This window comes from Rhipicephalus microplus, chromosome 2 (genome assembly GCF_043290135.1).
Source record: "Rhipicephalus microplus isolate Deutch F79 chromosome 2, USDA_Rmic, whole genome shotgun sequence".
In the NCBI taxonomy this organism is placed as follows: Eukaryota; Metazoa; Arthropoda; class Arachnida; order Ixodida; family Ixodidae; genus Rhipicephalus; species Rhipicephalus microplus.
In genome coordinates, this window is record NC_134701.1 from 18,708,254 (window position 1) to 18,724,164 (window position 15,911).

General features: G+C 44.8%; 1 protein-coding gene and 1 non-coding gene across 5 annotated transcripts in view; both read left to right on the forward strand.

The window, feature by feature from the left end:
- The window catches only part of LOC119169192 (FMRFamide receptor-like), a 1,338,388-nt gene that overhangs the window by 1,188,348 nt on the left and 134,129 nt on the right, over positions 1 to 15,911 (forward strand). The gene's annotated exons all lie outside the window — the stretch shown is intronic.
- Positions 24 to 96, forward strand: TRNAT-CGU (transfer RNA threonine (anticodon CGU)). The gene has a single exon. It is a non-coding gene; the product is annotated as a tRNA-Thr (tRNA).

Consider the following 15,911-nt stretch of genomic DNA (forward strand, 5'->3'; position numbering starts at 1 on the left):
ATAAAGTGGCTGGACAGATGGCCGCCGTGGTAGCTCAGTGGTTAGAGCATCGAACGCGTTATTCGAAGGTCGTAGGTTCGATTCCTGCTCACGGCAGGTTACTTCTTCACCTACTTTACTTTCTTCTTATTTAGATTACATTGGTTCTAATAATTTGTGCTATACATTTTTTAGCATTATTGTCTGTTAGATCTCATTATTATTGTGTCGAAACACGGGAAAACGAGCCCTTAGGTATCCACTTCTTTGCAATTTTATGTATATATATATATATATATATATATATATATATATATATATATATATATATATATATATATATATATATATATGCCCATGCCATTCCCTTGCCCCCCCCCCCTGCTTAGGTTCCGGAGCTTTCCTTAGCACGAGATTAGAAGACAGATTGCGTTTGTACAGTGCGACCAATCTTTGTAACTACGCTCGTGCTCGACAGATTCTTAGAGCATTCACGGTATTGAATTCAAGAGGCAATAAGCTGTTTTTGTGAGTTACTTGACAATCTGTTTCAGGGCCCCTTCAAAGATACTGAACAAAATATTTGCCACCAATACCTTCAGCTAAATTGAAAGATCGGATCTTAAAATAGATAGATACAAATATTCATTACAAGCAGAAACTACAGAAAAATAATTTATTTATTGTGTTTTGCTCAAAATGTCATGTCTAGCTGCAGTGCCGAGAACTCAAGAAGGTAACGTTTGGTTACGTCCTGACAAACCAGCAGTGCGAGCTGTCACCTACGTCTCTCGAGTCGCCCATCTTCGAATTCAGTTCCTACAACCGGTACGAACAGCATACAGAGTGAACACTGCTTCGGGCTGTGTAAAAGCACAAGCGCTTTTGTGCAAGTGAAACAGGGGGGTGAGAAGAGAGGTGTATAAATGGAGGGGGACAACAACACGTGCAGCCTGCAAGCCCCTCGGTGAGTTTGACGTCCCAGCTCGTGCGCTGGCAATCCATCAAAAATGCACTCAACTGTTCAGAAATACCGAAAACGAACTTTAGATTACATTGTTTATCATTGTTTATCAGAACAGTTTAACTTTAAAGTTTCGTAGGTTTTCGAGATTTTTGTTCGATATCTGAATAAATAGAACGATATGCATGTTAACGATGAATCGCTTCACAATCTTCAAGTCCGTTTGTCCACCTGTTTGATCAGCTACGTATACAGAAATTGAAACACTCGGGCGATTCTCCTACATTCGTACTGTTACATCGAGTACTTCTTCCGGACAGACTTGAGTCTTTCAGGCAGTGTGCGAGGGTCTATTGCACATGCGCCAGCACGTGTGAAGACGGCGTGCTTAGTGACGCTCCCTGGCAAAAAAAAGGTGTTCCGCACTCGCTGCCTGAGCTGCGAGTGGCACTGCCTTAACATTTTGTATGAAGAAGTGCACACGCATGGGCGCTTTTGCGTTGGTACACGCAATATAAATGTGATCTAACATAAATGATGATAAGGAAAGTATAGAGAATGTAATTACACGTAATTGTAATGTAAATGTAAAGAAGAAAAAGTTCACGAAAAGATAACTTGCCGTGAGCAGGGACCGAACCTTCGACCTTCAAATAACGCGTCCGATGCTCTACCAACTGAGCTACCTCGGTGGATATCCTACCGTTCACATTATGGGTATGTATCTGCATTTAAACGTCGGAGCGTTGGTCAGTGAGGCCTGTTGCCGTTGAGGCAAGTGTGGGATACTTAATTATTTGCGTGTTGGCGTCACGTAGCACGTGATTTAATTACGAGTTGGCAGCTGACCAATATTTCCTCACATACTACCTGAAGGCACTAAGTCTAGCAGAACGAGACCCTCACTCTCAGTGAAGGAAAGTAAGGTAAATTCAGGGCTAGTTTTTTTTTTGTTAGACACAATAATAATGGGAAGTGACAGACAATTATGCCAAAAAAAGTATACGTGGGGCTCACGGACCCTCCCACGTTTAATTGCACAGATGTCGTCGCAAATACAGCAAGTGCAGTTTCTTTGCTGTAATTGGTATCTTTCGACACGCTTCTCTATGAAAATGTCTAGAAAAGATGGAAGTTTTGTTTTTTCATATAATTAAAGCATCTACTGCACGTTCGCTTACCGAAGATAAACTCAAATACTAGCACACAAATGTTTGCGAAAAATTTCGTAACAGCAGCTTCGCACGGCGTATAATGGTACCAAATGGCATTTTCTAACAACTGAAAATTTTTGCGCGATCATATATTGAATTCACTGCTATGTCTAAAGTCACGTGTTCCAGCATTAGCCCAATAATTACTGTCTGTTTTGCGTTCTAATAAACTAACGAAAGCATGACAATAAAAAGCTAGGTCAATGTGGCGTGACTCGGTTTTGTGAGAAGGAGCCAATGAGTGGCAGCTTGTGCGACATTTATCGCTTTTAGCCAAGCTTTACAAGGTAGATTGGCATGTTTGTATGTTTGTGCAAATAAAGAAACGAAATCAGGAGTCTCCCACTTGACATCTTCGTAAGCGTTTCGCGGTACTTATCCCTAGCTAGGAGACTAAAATCGGAAATGTGTAGGGCTCTCCTATATATATATATATATATATATATATATATATATATATATATATATATATATATATATATATATATATATATATATATATATATATATATATATATATATACTCTGACTTACTCTGACGAAGGCCGTGCCACGGCCGAAACGTTGTAAATACGATCCTTTTCTTATGTGCTATCTGCAAGTTAATTCAATATATATATATATATATATATATATATATATATATATTGTAATGAATTTGAATAACGGACGCTCTGCTGTTACTGTGAAGAAGACGATGATGATCGGTGGCAGAGTAGTAGTAGCTCGCGCACGCCGCTTGCCCGTAGCCATTCCTGCCTCTTAAAGCAACTTTTGCCAAGCTGCGTCTGAAGCTTTCTCGACGTACGCCACCTCTATTTTAAGTGGTGGAGGAGCCGGGTTCCCATCAACCTGGAACTTCGCAATCGGACGCTACCCTCACCGTTCACCATGACTGCTCCTGGCCCTTCTCAAGCTGCCCCACCACCGACAGTCTACTGTAGTAGCGTGCATCGGCAACACGACTCACCAATTTATCGCGGCAACGATGAACAAGACGTCGAGGACTGGCTCGTCGAGTACGAAATCGTAAGTGCTTCCAACAAATGGAACGCCTGCGACCAGCTCACGAACGCGCTCTTTTACCTCGCTGATGTGCCCAGCCTCTGGTTCAAGAACCACGAAGGCGAAATAACCAACTGATCCGCCTTCAAGACCACCATTGCCGCGGTCTTCGTTCGTCCCGCCGAACACCGTGTATGTGTTCTGTGTCTTCTATAGCGCCATGTATGTGTTCTGTGTCTTCTCTGTCCCGTTCTGGGTGCGCTATACCTCGAACAACATGAATAACCAACATGCCCACCGTGCAACGTAATTTTGAAGAAGTGTCATTTCACCGCTTGAAACCTTACGATCCTTGGCCACGTGCTTTCGAAGGACGGCATTCTTCCTGATATTGCCAAACTTAGAGCCGTTTTAGCGTTTCCCAAACCAACCACCATGAAACAGCTCCGAAGCTTCATAGGCCTTTGCTCCTACTTCAGGCGCTTCGTGCGCAATTTCGCGACAATCATCGCTCCTTTATGAAAGCTCTTTGCCGCCTCTAGAGACGTTTCGGCCTGGTATGCCACCTGTGATCATTCTTTCAATGAACTGCGCCGCCTCCTGACGTCGCCGCCTATTCTGCGACACTACGACCCATCGGCAGCCACGGAGATTCACACCAACGCTAGTGGTGTCGAGCTAGGTGCTATTCTTGGACAGCAGAAAGACGGCTTCCAAGAGTACGTGGTTGCCTACGCAAGCCGAAGTCTCAGGAAAGCCGAAATCCGCTATTCCGTCACTGAAAAGCAAAGCCTCGCCATCATTTGGGTGATAGAGAAATTTCGACCGGACGTGTACAGGCGCCCTTTTGACGTCGTGACTGACCACCACGCCCTTTGCTGGTTGTTGTGACTGAAGGATCCCAATGGTCGCCTCGCCCGATGGGCGTTACGCTTTCAAGAATACGATATTAGCGTGGTATATCGCTCCGGCCGGAAACAATCGGATGCAGACACCCTCTCTCGTTCACCCCTACCCCATGACCCAGCCTACTTCGAAAGTCTCATCTGTGATGCCACTGCTGTCACCATCGCCGACATGCCATCTGAGCTTCGCAAGGACCTTTGGGTTGCTTCGATGCTAGACATCCTGGCTGGGCGGACGGCTTCTCCTCCTACTCACACGTTGTGTCGGCAAGTCGAGTACTTCACCACTCGAGAGGACGTGCTGTACCGACGCCACTACGTACCCGGTGGGCGTCAGTGGCTACTCGTGATTCCACGTCATCTGCGATCCGAAATTTGTTCCACGTTTTACGACGACTTTATTGTGGCCACGCAGTTTTTCTGAAGACTTATTCTCGCATACGGCTCCGATATTACTGGCGTGGCATGTACCGTTTTATACGACAGTACGTTCGGGCTTGCTCGACGTGCCAGAGACAAAAAACTCCCCCTCATCATGCCAGTGGTACCTTATTACCCTTACCATGCCCATCCCGACCATTTGACCCTGTCGGCATTGATATCTTAGGGCCCCTTCCCAACACTGCAGAGGGTAACCGCTGGATCATAGTTGCCGTCGACCGCCTAACGCGGTATGCCTAAACTTCATTCCTTCCCTCGTCTACAGCAAAAGACGTTGCGACTTTCGTTCTTCACAACGTCGTATGACGTTAAGGAGCACCTCGAGAGTTACTGAGTGATCGCGATCGCGTATTCTTGCCAGACGTCATCACGGCATGGCTGGGTGAGTGCCATGTCGTTCACCGCACTACAAGCGCCTATCATCCCCAGACCAATGGAATGACAGAGCGCTCAAACCGCACCCTTGGTGACATGATCTCTATGTACATCTCGTCAGACCACTCCAAAAGGACCGAGTGCTCCCGTTTATCACGTTCGCCTATAACACCGCCATTCAAAGCACTACTGGGTTCTCTCCTTTTTTTCCTCCTTTACGAACGCGATCCTTCTTGCACTATGGACACCGTTTTTTCGTACAGACCTGACTCCTCAGAGTCCATGACTCTGTCTCAAGCCACTACACACGCTGAACAGTGCTGCCAACTTCCAAGATCATTCACAACCCAAGACCAAAGACGCCAAAAGCAGCTCCATGGCGCATCAGTTAACACTACTTCCTACGATCTAGGTGCACTCATCTGGCTGCATGTCCCTTTTGCTATACCTGGCCTCTCTACCAAGTTGGTCCCCAAGTATCACGGCCCATATTGTATACTACGAAAAACATCACTAGTGAATTACCTCATCGAGCCACTGCAACCAACTTTTGACCAACGTCGTCGTGGCCGGAAATTGTCCACGTGTCGAGACTTAAGCCCTGCTTCGACCCTCCTGTGTTTACTTGTCCATAGCTTGCCAGGATGGCTCCTTATTTCGCGGGGAGTAATTCTAATGAATTTGAATAGCGGACGCTCTGCTGTTACTGAAGAAGACGGTGATGATCGGTGGCAGTAGTATTAGCTCGCGCACGCCGCTCGCCGGTAGCCATTCCTGCCTCTTAAAACACCTTTCGCCAAGCTGCGTCTGAAGCTTTCTCAACGTGCAACACCTCTCTCTCTCTCTCTCGCTATATATATATATATATATATATATATATATATATATATATATATATATATATATATATATATATATATATATATATATATATATATATATATATATATATATATATATATATATATATATATATATATATATATATATATATATATATATATATATATACATTCAAGTAGATCCTCCGTGAGCGGTCACAACGTGGTTTATTATTTCGACGTTTCGGCCTAAAGTCTGGCCTTCATCAGGATTGAGAGTATAGTTTGTTGGTGCTCAGCTTATACAATCTTAAATCAGAGGGGGAGAGAAAGAAAAAAACGAAAGAAAAGAAAAAAGAAGAGAAAAAGAAACAAAGAGAATTTAAGGTGTACTCCCCCGGCCGCCCCCTTTCACTCTTCCTCCCCTTTACCCTTTATCTCTTTCCATTTTCTCCCGTTCACCTTTAGGATGTCTGCGGTCTGTGTATCCTTTCTTTTACTAACGGATTGTTCCCGACCAGACGGCACCTCCTTGCTCTGGCGGTTCGGTGTGGGGGAGGGGAAAAATCTTACGAGGAAACGTATGTTTGCGTATATTTACGATGTTTACACGCGACAACAATCGCCTGCACACTTGTGGGTTGGGACCAGTCTAAATTCACTTCGTAGTCTTTTCTTCCAGGCAGAGAACCTCTACCACTTAGATTTTTAGATTTAGATAGATTTATTTCCAGAAATACAAAGATTCTGGCGGATACCATCGACTAAAAGCTGTTGTCAAACAGCTTGACGGGGTCGATGGTCCGTTACAAGGCATATGTGGCAAATGTACACAACAATATCTGAAATTATTGAAAAACAATGAAAACAAAAATTCAATGCAGAAGAAGACAGGAAATCATACACAATTTGCTCTGACAAGTGAAACATAGAAAACAATAATAGTAATACGTTAAGTCATCACATGTTAACAAAGAGAGTCCTGAGTTCCTTGGCTGAGAAGCACTTGACGTCTTTGTATTTATTTAAAATATGCGGCAAGTTGTGCTCTAATGATTGTAGCCTATAATTATTGCGAAATCTAGGAACATACCACATGTCACTGTTTCTAGTATTGGCGGAAGTGATTCTAGGTGTCAACGATGCAGTAGACGCAAGAAAATTATGAAGATATTTTTTAGAGAAATAAAAGGAATAAAGTAGGCGAAAAGTGTAAAGATGTTCTATTTTAATGATTCTATGATTTAGGAAAGCTGGCCGTGTTGTCTCTAAGAAGCCCATATTGTCAATGTGCCGAATCATCCTTTTTTGCAGTAAAAATAATTTCATAATGTTTGTTTTCCCAGTAGTCCCCCAGACTAAGCTACAATAACTTAAATGAGAAAAGAATAGAGCATAATAAATGTTAAGTTTTGCTTTCGGTGGAAGAAGATACCTACATCTAGATAAAGCACCTGTTATAGCTGATAGTTTTTTACAGATATTTTCTACGTGTTTATCCCAAGTAAGATGCGAAGAAAAAGTAACGCCTAGTAATTTATGTTCATCAACAATTTGAAGTTCTTTACCAGCAAATAATAACGTTTGTTGGCAAGTCAGAGATTTGTTTTTAGCGCGAAATAACATTACTTTAGTTTTTGTAGGATTTATTTTAAGGCAGTTAGCAATCGACCATTGAGATAACTTAACCAGTAGATCGTTGCATTGTCTTATTAATTTCTGTGAATCCGGACCAGAAACAAGAAGTGTAGTGTCATCCGCGTATATGATAAATTGAACAGAGGTGGTAATATTAGTAATGTCATTAACATAGACATTAAAGAGCAGCGGACCTAATACACTACCCTGTGGTACACCGTTTATTATGGGAAGAAAACATGATTTTTCGTCTCTTATGCAAACAGATTGTTTGCGATCAGTTAAATAAGACTCGAATAATGTTAATGGAATACCTCTTAGGCCATTCTGTGATAATTTCCACAGTAGAATTTTGTGATTTATGCAATCGAAGGCTTTACTAAAATCAATGAAGAGCGCCAAGGTGAAAAGATTTCTCTCAATATTTTTCAGTACAAATTCCTTGAGTGTGAGCAAAGCGGTTTCCGTTGACCTGCCTTTACGGAAGCCGAACTGGGCATCAGATAGAACACTGTGTCTGTCAAAAAAACTTGAAACACGCGAAAAAATAATCTTTTCTAAGCCTTTGGAAAATACTGGAATTATTGAAATTGGTCGATAATTTGACGTATCATTTCTGTCACCTCCTTTAAAAATAACAGTTACCCTACTCATTTTCATTTTTTCTGGGAAAATTCCATACTGTAAAGCCAAATTAAAGATGTGTGTTAAAGCTGGAGCAATGTATTCTAATACATACTTCACAGGCTTTATCTGTATGTCATCTATATCGAGAGCTTTACTATTCTTAAGATTCTTAAATGTGGTAAATACTTCATATTCATTAGTGGGATTTAAAAATAAGCTATTAGGAGTGGAAAGAAACGATGATGTATTTGGTGGAGCTTGTTGTGGCTGTTGTACCGCGCTTATGCTTGCAAAGTACTCATTAAAGTGATTAGCAAGTGCTAAACCAGAGATTTCGGTTTTATTGTGGATTAACTTCTCCGGCGCGGCAGAATGTTTCTCGCGACCAAGAACCTTATTTATTATGTTCCACAAGATATCAGGATGTTTACCCGTGGCGTCTGTAAACATACGCTCATGATAAGCAATCCTGGCACGCCTGAGTTGCGCATTCAGTTTGTTTCGATACTTTTTAAACATTATCAGCACCTCAGGCGAACGTGTAGCAAGAAAACTATGGTACAATTTATCTTTGTGTTTTATCATTTTAAAAAGTTCTTGCGTAATCCAGGGTTTTCTTATCTTTCTAGTCTGTCTCAATTTCTTGAAAGGAAAATGTAGATTGTAAATTTGCAGGAACGCAGAAAGAAACTTCGAATACGCGACATTTACATCACTTATTTCATATAAGAAAGACCAGTCATATTTGGAAATATCATGCTTAAAAAGATCCATGTTTTTCTCGCTTAAATCTTGTATTGCGAACACATTTGATTTAGAAAAAGTTTTTTTAGCATTCGCACAATACGTCATAAATACAGGGCAATGATCACTGACGTCTGATGTCACTGTTCCAGTATGCTCTACTACAGTGTCAATATTCGTAATCAGAATGTCAAGACATGTAGACGAAGACAGTGTTACACGAGTTGGGGTGTTAATTAGGTTGACAAAGCCACCAGAACTAAGTCTATGTGTAAAATCTACTGAGACAGCACTGTTTACAAGAAAATTTATGTTAGTGTCTCCCCCGCATACAAGTCTAAATTCGTTAGCAGCAACATATTCCAGTAAATTATCAAAGAAACTCATAAATTTGAAAACATTTCCATTAGGCGGGCGATACACCACCGAAATTATGTCAGACAAATGTTGAAGTGTTAACATTTCATAGTCGCAAGTTGTTTTACAAAAATCTGCTAAGAGTTCATATTTTTGTCCTGATGCAATATAAATTGCAACGCCACCTCCACGTTTATCAATTCGATTTAAAACGTACTCAGCATAGCCATCTAGGTACAGCCGAGAATTGCTGTCCTGATACCATGTTTCTGTTAGCATGATGATATCGAACTTAAAATAGAACAGATTTAACAAGTTGCTAATATTTTCTTGTTTATTGGCTGCTGATCGAGCATTCAAGTGCAGCACGGAAGTACTGGAATTTTTCTGAAAGTGTAATTGATGCGGTAAGATGAAATCGTGATATTCCATGGTGGTTCTTAGGAAGTGGTTTGTGTGGTACCAGAAATAATTGAAGTAATCTTAGCAAGATCACGTTCTTCCGAGATCTGCACAACATCACCACCATCATTTTCCCTTGCATAGATTTTTCCGTTGCTGCTCCATACAGATTTCCATTTGTGCTCATATTTCCTTTTCACTGCCATACCAAGCAGCCTCTTTAGTGATGGGCAAAGATGCTCGTTCACGTAAACGGGACAAGTGGATTCTAACCCCAAGTCTCTGTTTGTGATCCTTGTTTTCTTTGCTTTTTTCAGAGCAGCGTCGCGTTTAGCTCTGGATTTAAACTGTACAATGATGTTTGTTTTCTCTGGGTTGCGAGTTGGAACACGGTGACAACACTCGACGTCAGATGAACTGATAGGCTCATGAATTGCCTTGCCTATTTCAGACAGAATAGTAGAAAGGTCCTCATTTTCTTTCTTGACGACACCCTGGATTTCGAGGTTCGTATTTCGCGAGTATTGCTCCGAATTCGTTAGCCTCCTTTCAAGTTCTGATGCTTTTTTTTCCAATGCTGCACATTTTGTGCGTAGTTCATCATTTTCCTTCGCCAGACTAGTATTCTTTGAAATTTCAGAAGCAAGGTTCTGTTTCAGTTCTTCGACCGATTCAAGCGAGAAGTCAATGCTCTGGCTCATCTGGCGTTGCTCAGTGCGCACATCCCGTATCTCATTCCTGAGATCACGCTCCAGTGATTCTTTGAAAAACTTGAATTCCTGCCTAATTTCTTTAAGCAATTCAGTCCTCATTTCTTCTTTGAGCTTCGCTAGTTCCTTAGCCATATCAATAAGCCTAATATTCAGTAACAAGCGCGCAAAACAGGCAAAAAATCACAAAATCAAAAAATTGAAAACTTGGCAGTGGTGACGACACCATATAAATGTAACTGTACAAAACTGCACTAACCTGTAGTGAAACAAGCAGCGAAATTCAGTAGAGTGTCTAGCAGCGTAGTCACCACTGCCAAGTGAAAGAACGGGTGGCCGGTAGTCTGCTTTTATAGCAAGGTGGTATCACAAGATGCCGAGTGATTGCCGAGTGCTGATGATAGGCCACACGCCTCCTGGTGGCAGCCAGTCCTAGGAAGATCGTTCAGTGCTTTCGCTGACCACGGCGATTGCACGTGTTGAAGATCGCTTCTTCCGTCGGTATGCAGCTCCGGTTCAAACGGCTATCTGTAGTGAAACAAGCAGCGAAATTCAGTAGAGTGTCTAGCAGCGTAGTCACCACTGCCAAGTGAAAGAACGGGTGGCCGGTAGTCTGCTTTTATAGCAAGGTGGTATCACAAGATGCCGAGTGATTGCCGAGTGCTGATGATAGGCCACACGCCTCCTGGTGGCAGCCAGTCCTAGGAAGATCGTTCAGTGCTTTCGCTGACCACGGCGATTGCACGTGTTGAAGATCGCTTCTTCCGTCGGTATGCAGCTCCGGTTCAAACGGCTATCTGTAGTGAAACAAGCAGCGAAATTCAGTAGAGTGTCTAGCAGCGTAGTCACCACTGCCAAGTGGTGACTACGCTGCTAGACACTTTATGTCCCAATCTCACTACAGCCTTGTGGCACTACCCCAGAGCGCTAAAGCGCCGACCCGGCACTTGTCACGAAAAAGGAGTGTTGGGTGACACACAAGGCTTCAGTCTTACGACGTGCGCAACAGTAGATGGTGGTGGCGTTGAGTGCGCTGCATCGACGACTCGCTCTATCTCGTAGGTGGGGTTAGTGACCTTGTGCAGAACTTTGTATGGTGTGTCATAGCGAAATAAGAGCTTTTCTGAGAGGCTGATGTGATGACATGGAGTCCACAAGAGTTCTAGGGAACCGCATGTATGGAAAACTTCATGGTGGTGGAGATCGTAGCGGTCGATCTTTCTGACAGGCTTGAGAAAGTATGAGCCGTACTCGGGTGATATGTCGTGCTGCGTCGGCTCGTTCTATGGCATCGTGGACGTATGTGACACGGGAGCTTGAACCAGCGGGCAGGAGTGTATTAAGAGGCACAGAGGGTTCGCGTTCATACAGAAGGCAGAACGGGGAATAACCTGCGGTGTCATGTTGAAAGGAGTTGTAAGCGAAGGTGACATAGGGTAACGTTGCGTCTCAGTCACGGTGGTCTGGAGAAACATACATCGACAACATATCGGTGATAGTGCGATTCAGGTGCTCTGTAAGTCCATTAGTTGGTGGTATGTATGCTGTTGTCAATTTGTGGTTCGTGGAACAGTAACTTACGATATCCTGGAGGACGCAAGATGAAACGTATCGTTGTTCAATGACGAGATGTCGAGGAGCATTGTGATGCAAAATGTCATGCAGTAGAAAGTCGGTGACAGCAGTAGCGCAGCTAGTTGGGAGAGCATGGGGTAACCGCATAACGTGTCGCGTGGTCGGTCACCACGGCCACCCATTTGTTCCCGGATACAGAAGTGGCAAATAACCCGAAAAGGTCGAGCCCTACGCGGTAGAATGGTTCAGCACGGATGCCAATAGGGTGAAGGAGGCCAGCTGAAAGCGATGTTGGTCATTTTTGACGTTGACAAATGGCAGCTGGCAACGTACTTTTCCACAGAGCGATATAGGCGGGGCCAGAAAAAAATGGCGCCGGACGCAATCGCTGGATGCGAGCGCCGGTCATCTGGGTGACTCCCAGGTGGCCAGCGGCAGGTTCACAGTGAAGCTGTCGGAGAACGTCACGCAAATGGGAAGGCACGACGAGAAGGTGGTCAGGACAGCTAGGGCGCATGTTGTGGTGGTAGAGAACCCCATCATGAAGGAAATACGATTTCAGAGAAGTGGGTGGAGTAGCGGAACTCAGGCTTGCTATGATGGGAAGTAAATTCGGGTCGCGGCATTGCTCAGAAGTGATATGAAGAGAGTCTAATATTGATAAGACGCAAGCCTCAGTAGCTCTCCATGTGGCGTCTGGCGGATCCACCGGATACCATGACAGGCTGTCGGCGTCCTAATGGAGGTGACCAGATTTTTACACGACCGAAAGGTGTATGGCGGAGAGACCAACGACCGAGACGTCCCATGGGATTCTTGAGCGACGAAAGCTTGTGAAGCACATGATGATCAGTTACAACAGTACAACTTTGGCCAAACAGGAACGGGCGAAATTTAGCGACAGCCCAAACAAGAGCAAGACACTCTCTTTCGGTGATAGAATAGTTCTTCTCGGCAGAAGACAAGAGGCGGCTGGCGTAGGCAATGACACATTCACGTCCATGCTGACGCTGAGCCTGAACAGCACCAATTTTGTGGCCCCTCGCCTCAGTACAAACTTCCGTCGTTGCGGTCTGATCGAAGTGGGCTAATATTGGCGTAGTCTTGAGGGCTGCAATGAGCGCCGAAAATGCAGCACTTTGAGGCGAATTACAAGTAAATGGGACGTCTTTTTTTTAAGAAGCTCGCTGAGAGGCCTCGTAATATCGACGAAAAATTCCGAATGTAGCGTCGGAAATAAAAGCACAAATCAAGGAAGCTCCGGACATCCTTAACAGAAGAACGTACGGAAAATGGAATCACTGTGCGAATTTTGTCTGGATTGGGCTGTACCCCAGATGCGTTAACGAGGAGACCAAGTACAGTTATTTCGCGACGGCCGAAACGGCATTTAGAGGAGTTCAGCTGGAGACCGGCGTTGTGGAGTACTTGAAGAATACTGGACAGTCGCTGAAGATGGCTCGCGAACGTTGGTGAAAAAACAATTATATCACCTAAGTAGCACAAGATGGTAGACCACTTGAAGCCGCGCAAAGGGGAATCCATCATGCGCTCAAAGGTGGCCCGGTGAATTGCAAAGCCCAAGCTGCAATAATTTAAATTGGTATAATCCATTAGAGGTTACAAATGCTGTTTTTTCTTGGTTTCGTGGGTCAACCGCGATCTACCAATAACCAGACCGAAGGTCAATGGACGAGAAAAACTCGGTGCCAATGAAGGCAGTCAAAGGCGTCATCTATTCTTGGTAAGGGGTAAACGTGCTTCTTAGTGACCCTGTTGAGATGTCTATAGTCCACGCAAAAAAAAACACGTATTGTCCTTTTTCTTGACAAGCACGACCGGGGTTGCCCACGGACTAGATGAGTCTTCGCCGACGCCTTTGGCGAGCATTTTCTCGACCTCTTTCTGGATGACGGAGCATTCGGCAGTGGAGACACGGTAAGAGTGGCGATGTATAGGGTTGGCATCCTTGGTGTAAATGTGATGAGTGACAAATCATGTCTGGTCTAAACGGCGGTTCTCAAGATCGGATCATAGCCTCCTTTATAAAGGAGGCTATGATCGAATATATCCCCATAGGGTGTCAAGAGAAGGTAGAGATCTTGTGCTTTGGAGGGCAAAATGTCTGGTGCTATCATTTTGGCAATATCAATGCTTGGAAGGTTGGGCGCAGTGAGCAAGTTGACGTACGTAGTAGGTTGCTCAGCTGATAATTCAGAAATATCACACACTTGCAACGACGACACGACGCCTAGTTTAATACCAGCAGGCAGCACGTGTGTGGTGAAACTAAAGTTCAAGAGAGACAAATAGGTCTCTAGGTCTGGTTGTGGCGTACTCTCAATCCGGTGTTCGGGACAGCAATGGAATGCTTTAGCACAACGTCGATAATAGGTGAAACGACATACTCACCATCGCACACAGGCGGATCACACATGAGCTGCGCGTAAGTCACTGCTTGTGGCGGAAGATGCAAGAACTCGGTGGCACAAAGGCATCTTTGAGCATCACGGGCAACAGCTGCGTCAAAAGCCAGTTACAGTTGAAGAAGGCCCGTAGAGCACTCGATGAAGGCGAAGTGCGCAGAAAGCAAGTCGAGACCGAGAATCACGTCTTGTGGACACTGCGCAAGCACGGTAAACAACACGATGGTCTGACGGCCAGCAATACACACGCGACAGGTGCATGTGTCGAGAACGGTAGATGTGCTCCCATCGGCAAGCATTAGTGCATACTTATGAAGAGGCGTGATCACCTTGCGCAATTTAATACAGAGAGAAGCGTTCATGACTGAAAGTTGTGTGCCAGTGTCTATGAGGGTGGTAACGGTTACGTCATCCACCAAAAGGTCCAAAATATTCTGGCGTGTAGGAATCGTCAAGAGAGGAATTGCAGACCGGGTCGTTAATGCAGCGTCACCTCCGGGAGCTGCGTGGTCTAGTTTCCCTAGGTTGAAGCCTCAGGTCGTGCAGGTGACCAGGATAGAGGATTTACTGACGAGAGAGATCGGCGGCCTTAGGCTGATAGTGATTGGCTGAACTTTCGGCCCTGAGTGCTACGAGCAGCAGGCTGGGGATCATACAGAGTAGAAAACCGGTGAGAGTTGCCTTCAAAGCGACGCCATGTCCCAGTGTTCCAGGATGAATTGAACGTCCAACGATTGCGACAGCAGCGCGCAATGTGTCCGGCGCGAGAGCAGTTAGAGCAGATCAGTCGATCATTCGACGCCCTCCATTCAGCAGGGTTCCGGTAGCAAGAAGGGTAGCGTGAAGGGTACACCGAGATCTGTTTAACCGAAGCCGGTATTGCGAACAGCGCAAACAGGTGCGATGCCAAAATTTGCAATTTCTTGGCGAATGACGACTTGGATGAGGGAGACGGTGGATGCGTTATTTAGAGGGCCGTCGGAAGCGATGGCTGCAGAAGCCATTGCTCCGACCTCGTGGCGTGCGATTCAGGTGACACTTTCGGATTATGTAGCTTGCGTGAACATGGGGCAGTCTTCGCAGGTCGATGTGGCTGCACCATTAGGCAGACGCGCAAACTGCCGCCTGATGCGACGGCTCTTGGCGTGCTCGAAGCGCTAACATTCCTTCACAACCACGTCGACGGTGGCGCAATCTTTAACAGTCAACAGAATAAAGGCGTCGACAGCAGTTCTCTTTATTATGTGGGCAATGTCGTCAGTTTCGCTCTTGTTCTCGTGAACCTTTCGACAGAGGACCAATACTTCTAGTATACAAGACACAGATAGTTCTGTCGATGTCTGCACGCGACATTCCGGGTCTTTCCTCGCAGCCTGCGGTCACCCAAATGACCTGCTGAACAACTCGAAAAGCTTCAAATTGCAAATATCCCAGCTGGTCAACTCCGACTCATGCGTCTCATACCAAATGAGTGCCGCATCCCACAGGAAACATACAACGTTGGCTAGCATCAACGTGAGTCCCACCTACAGTATTCGCTCACGCGCTCGTACAATGGGACACAATCTTCGACATTCTCCTTGTCCTTGTCTGTGCCCGAGAAGATTCCGAGGTCTCGTGGAGGCAGGAGTATCAGCGAAGGTAGCTGCTGCTCCTGCTGCGGCTGTTGTTGCTGCGGCTGCTGTTGCCCTTGTGAGTAGGCCTGTCGAGCCATTGCAGGAAAATGAA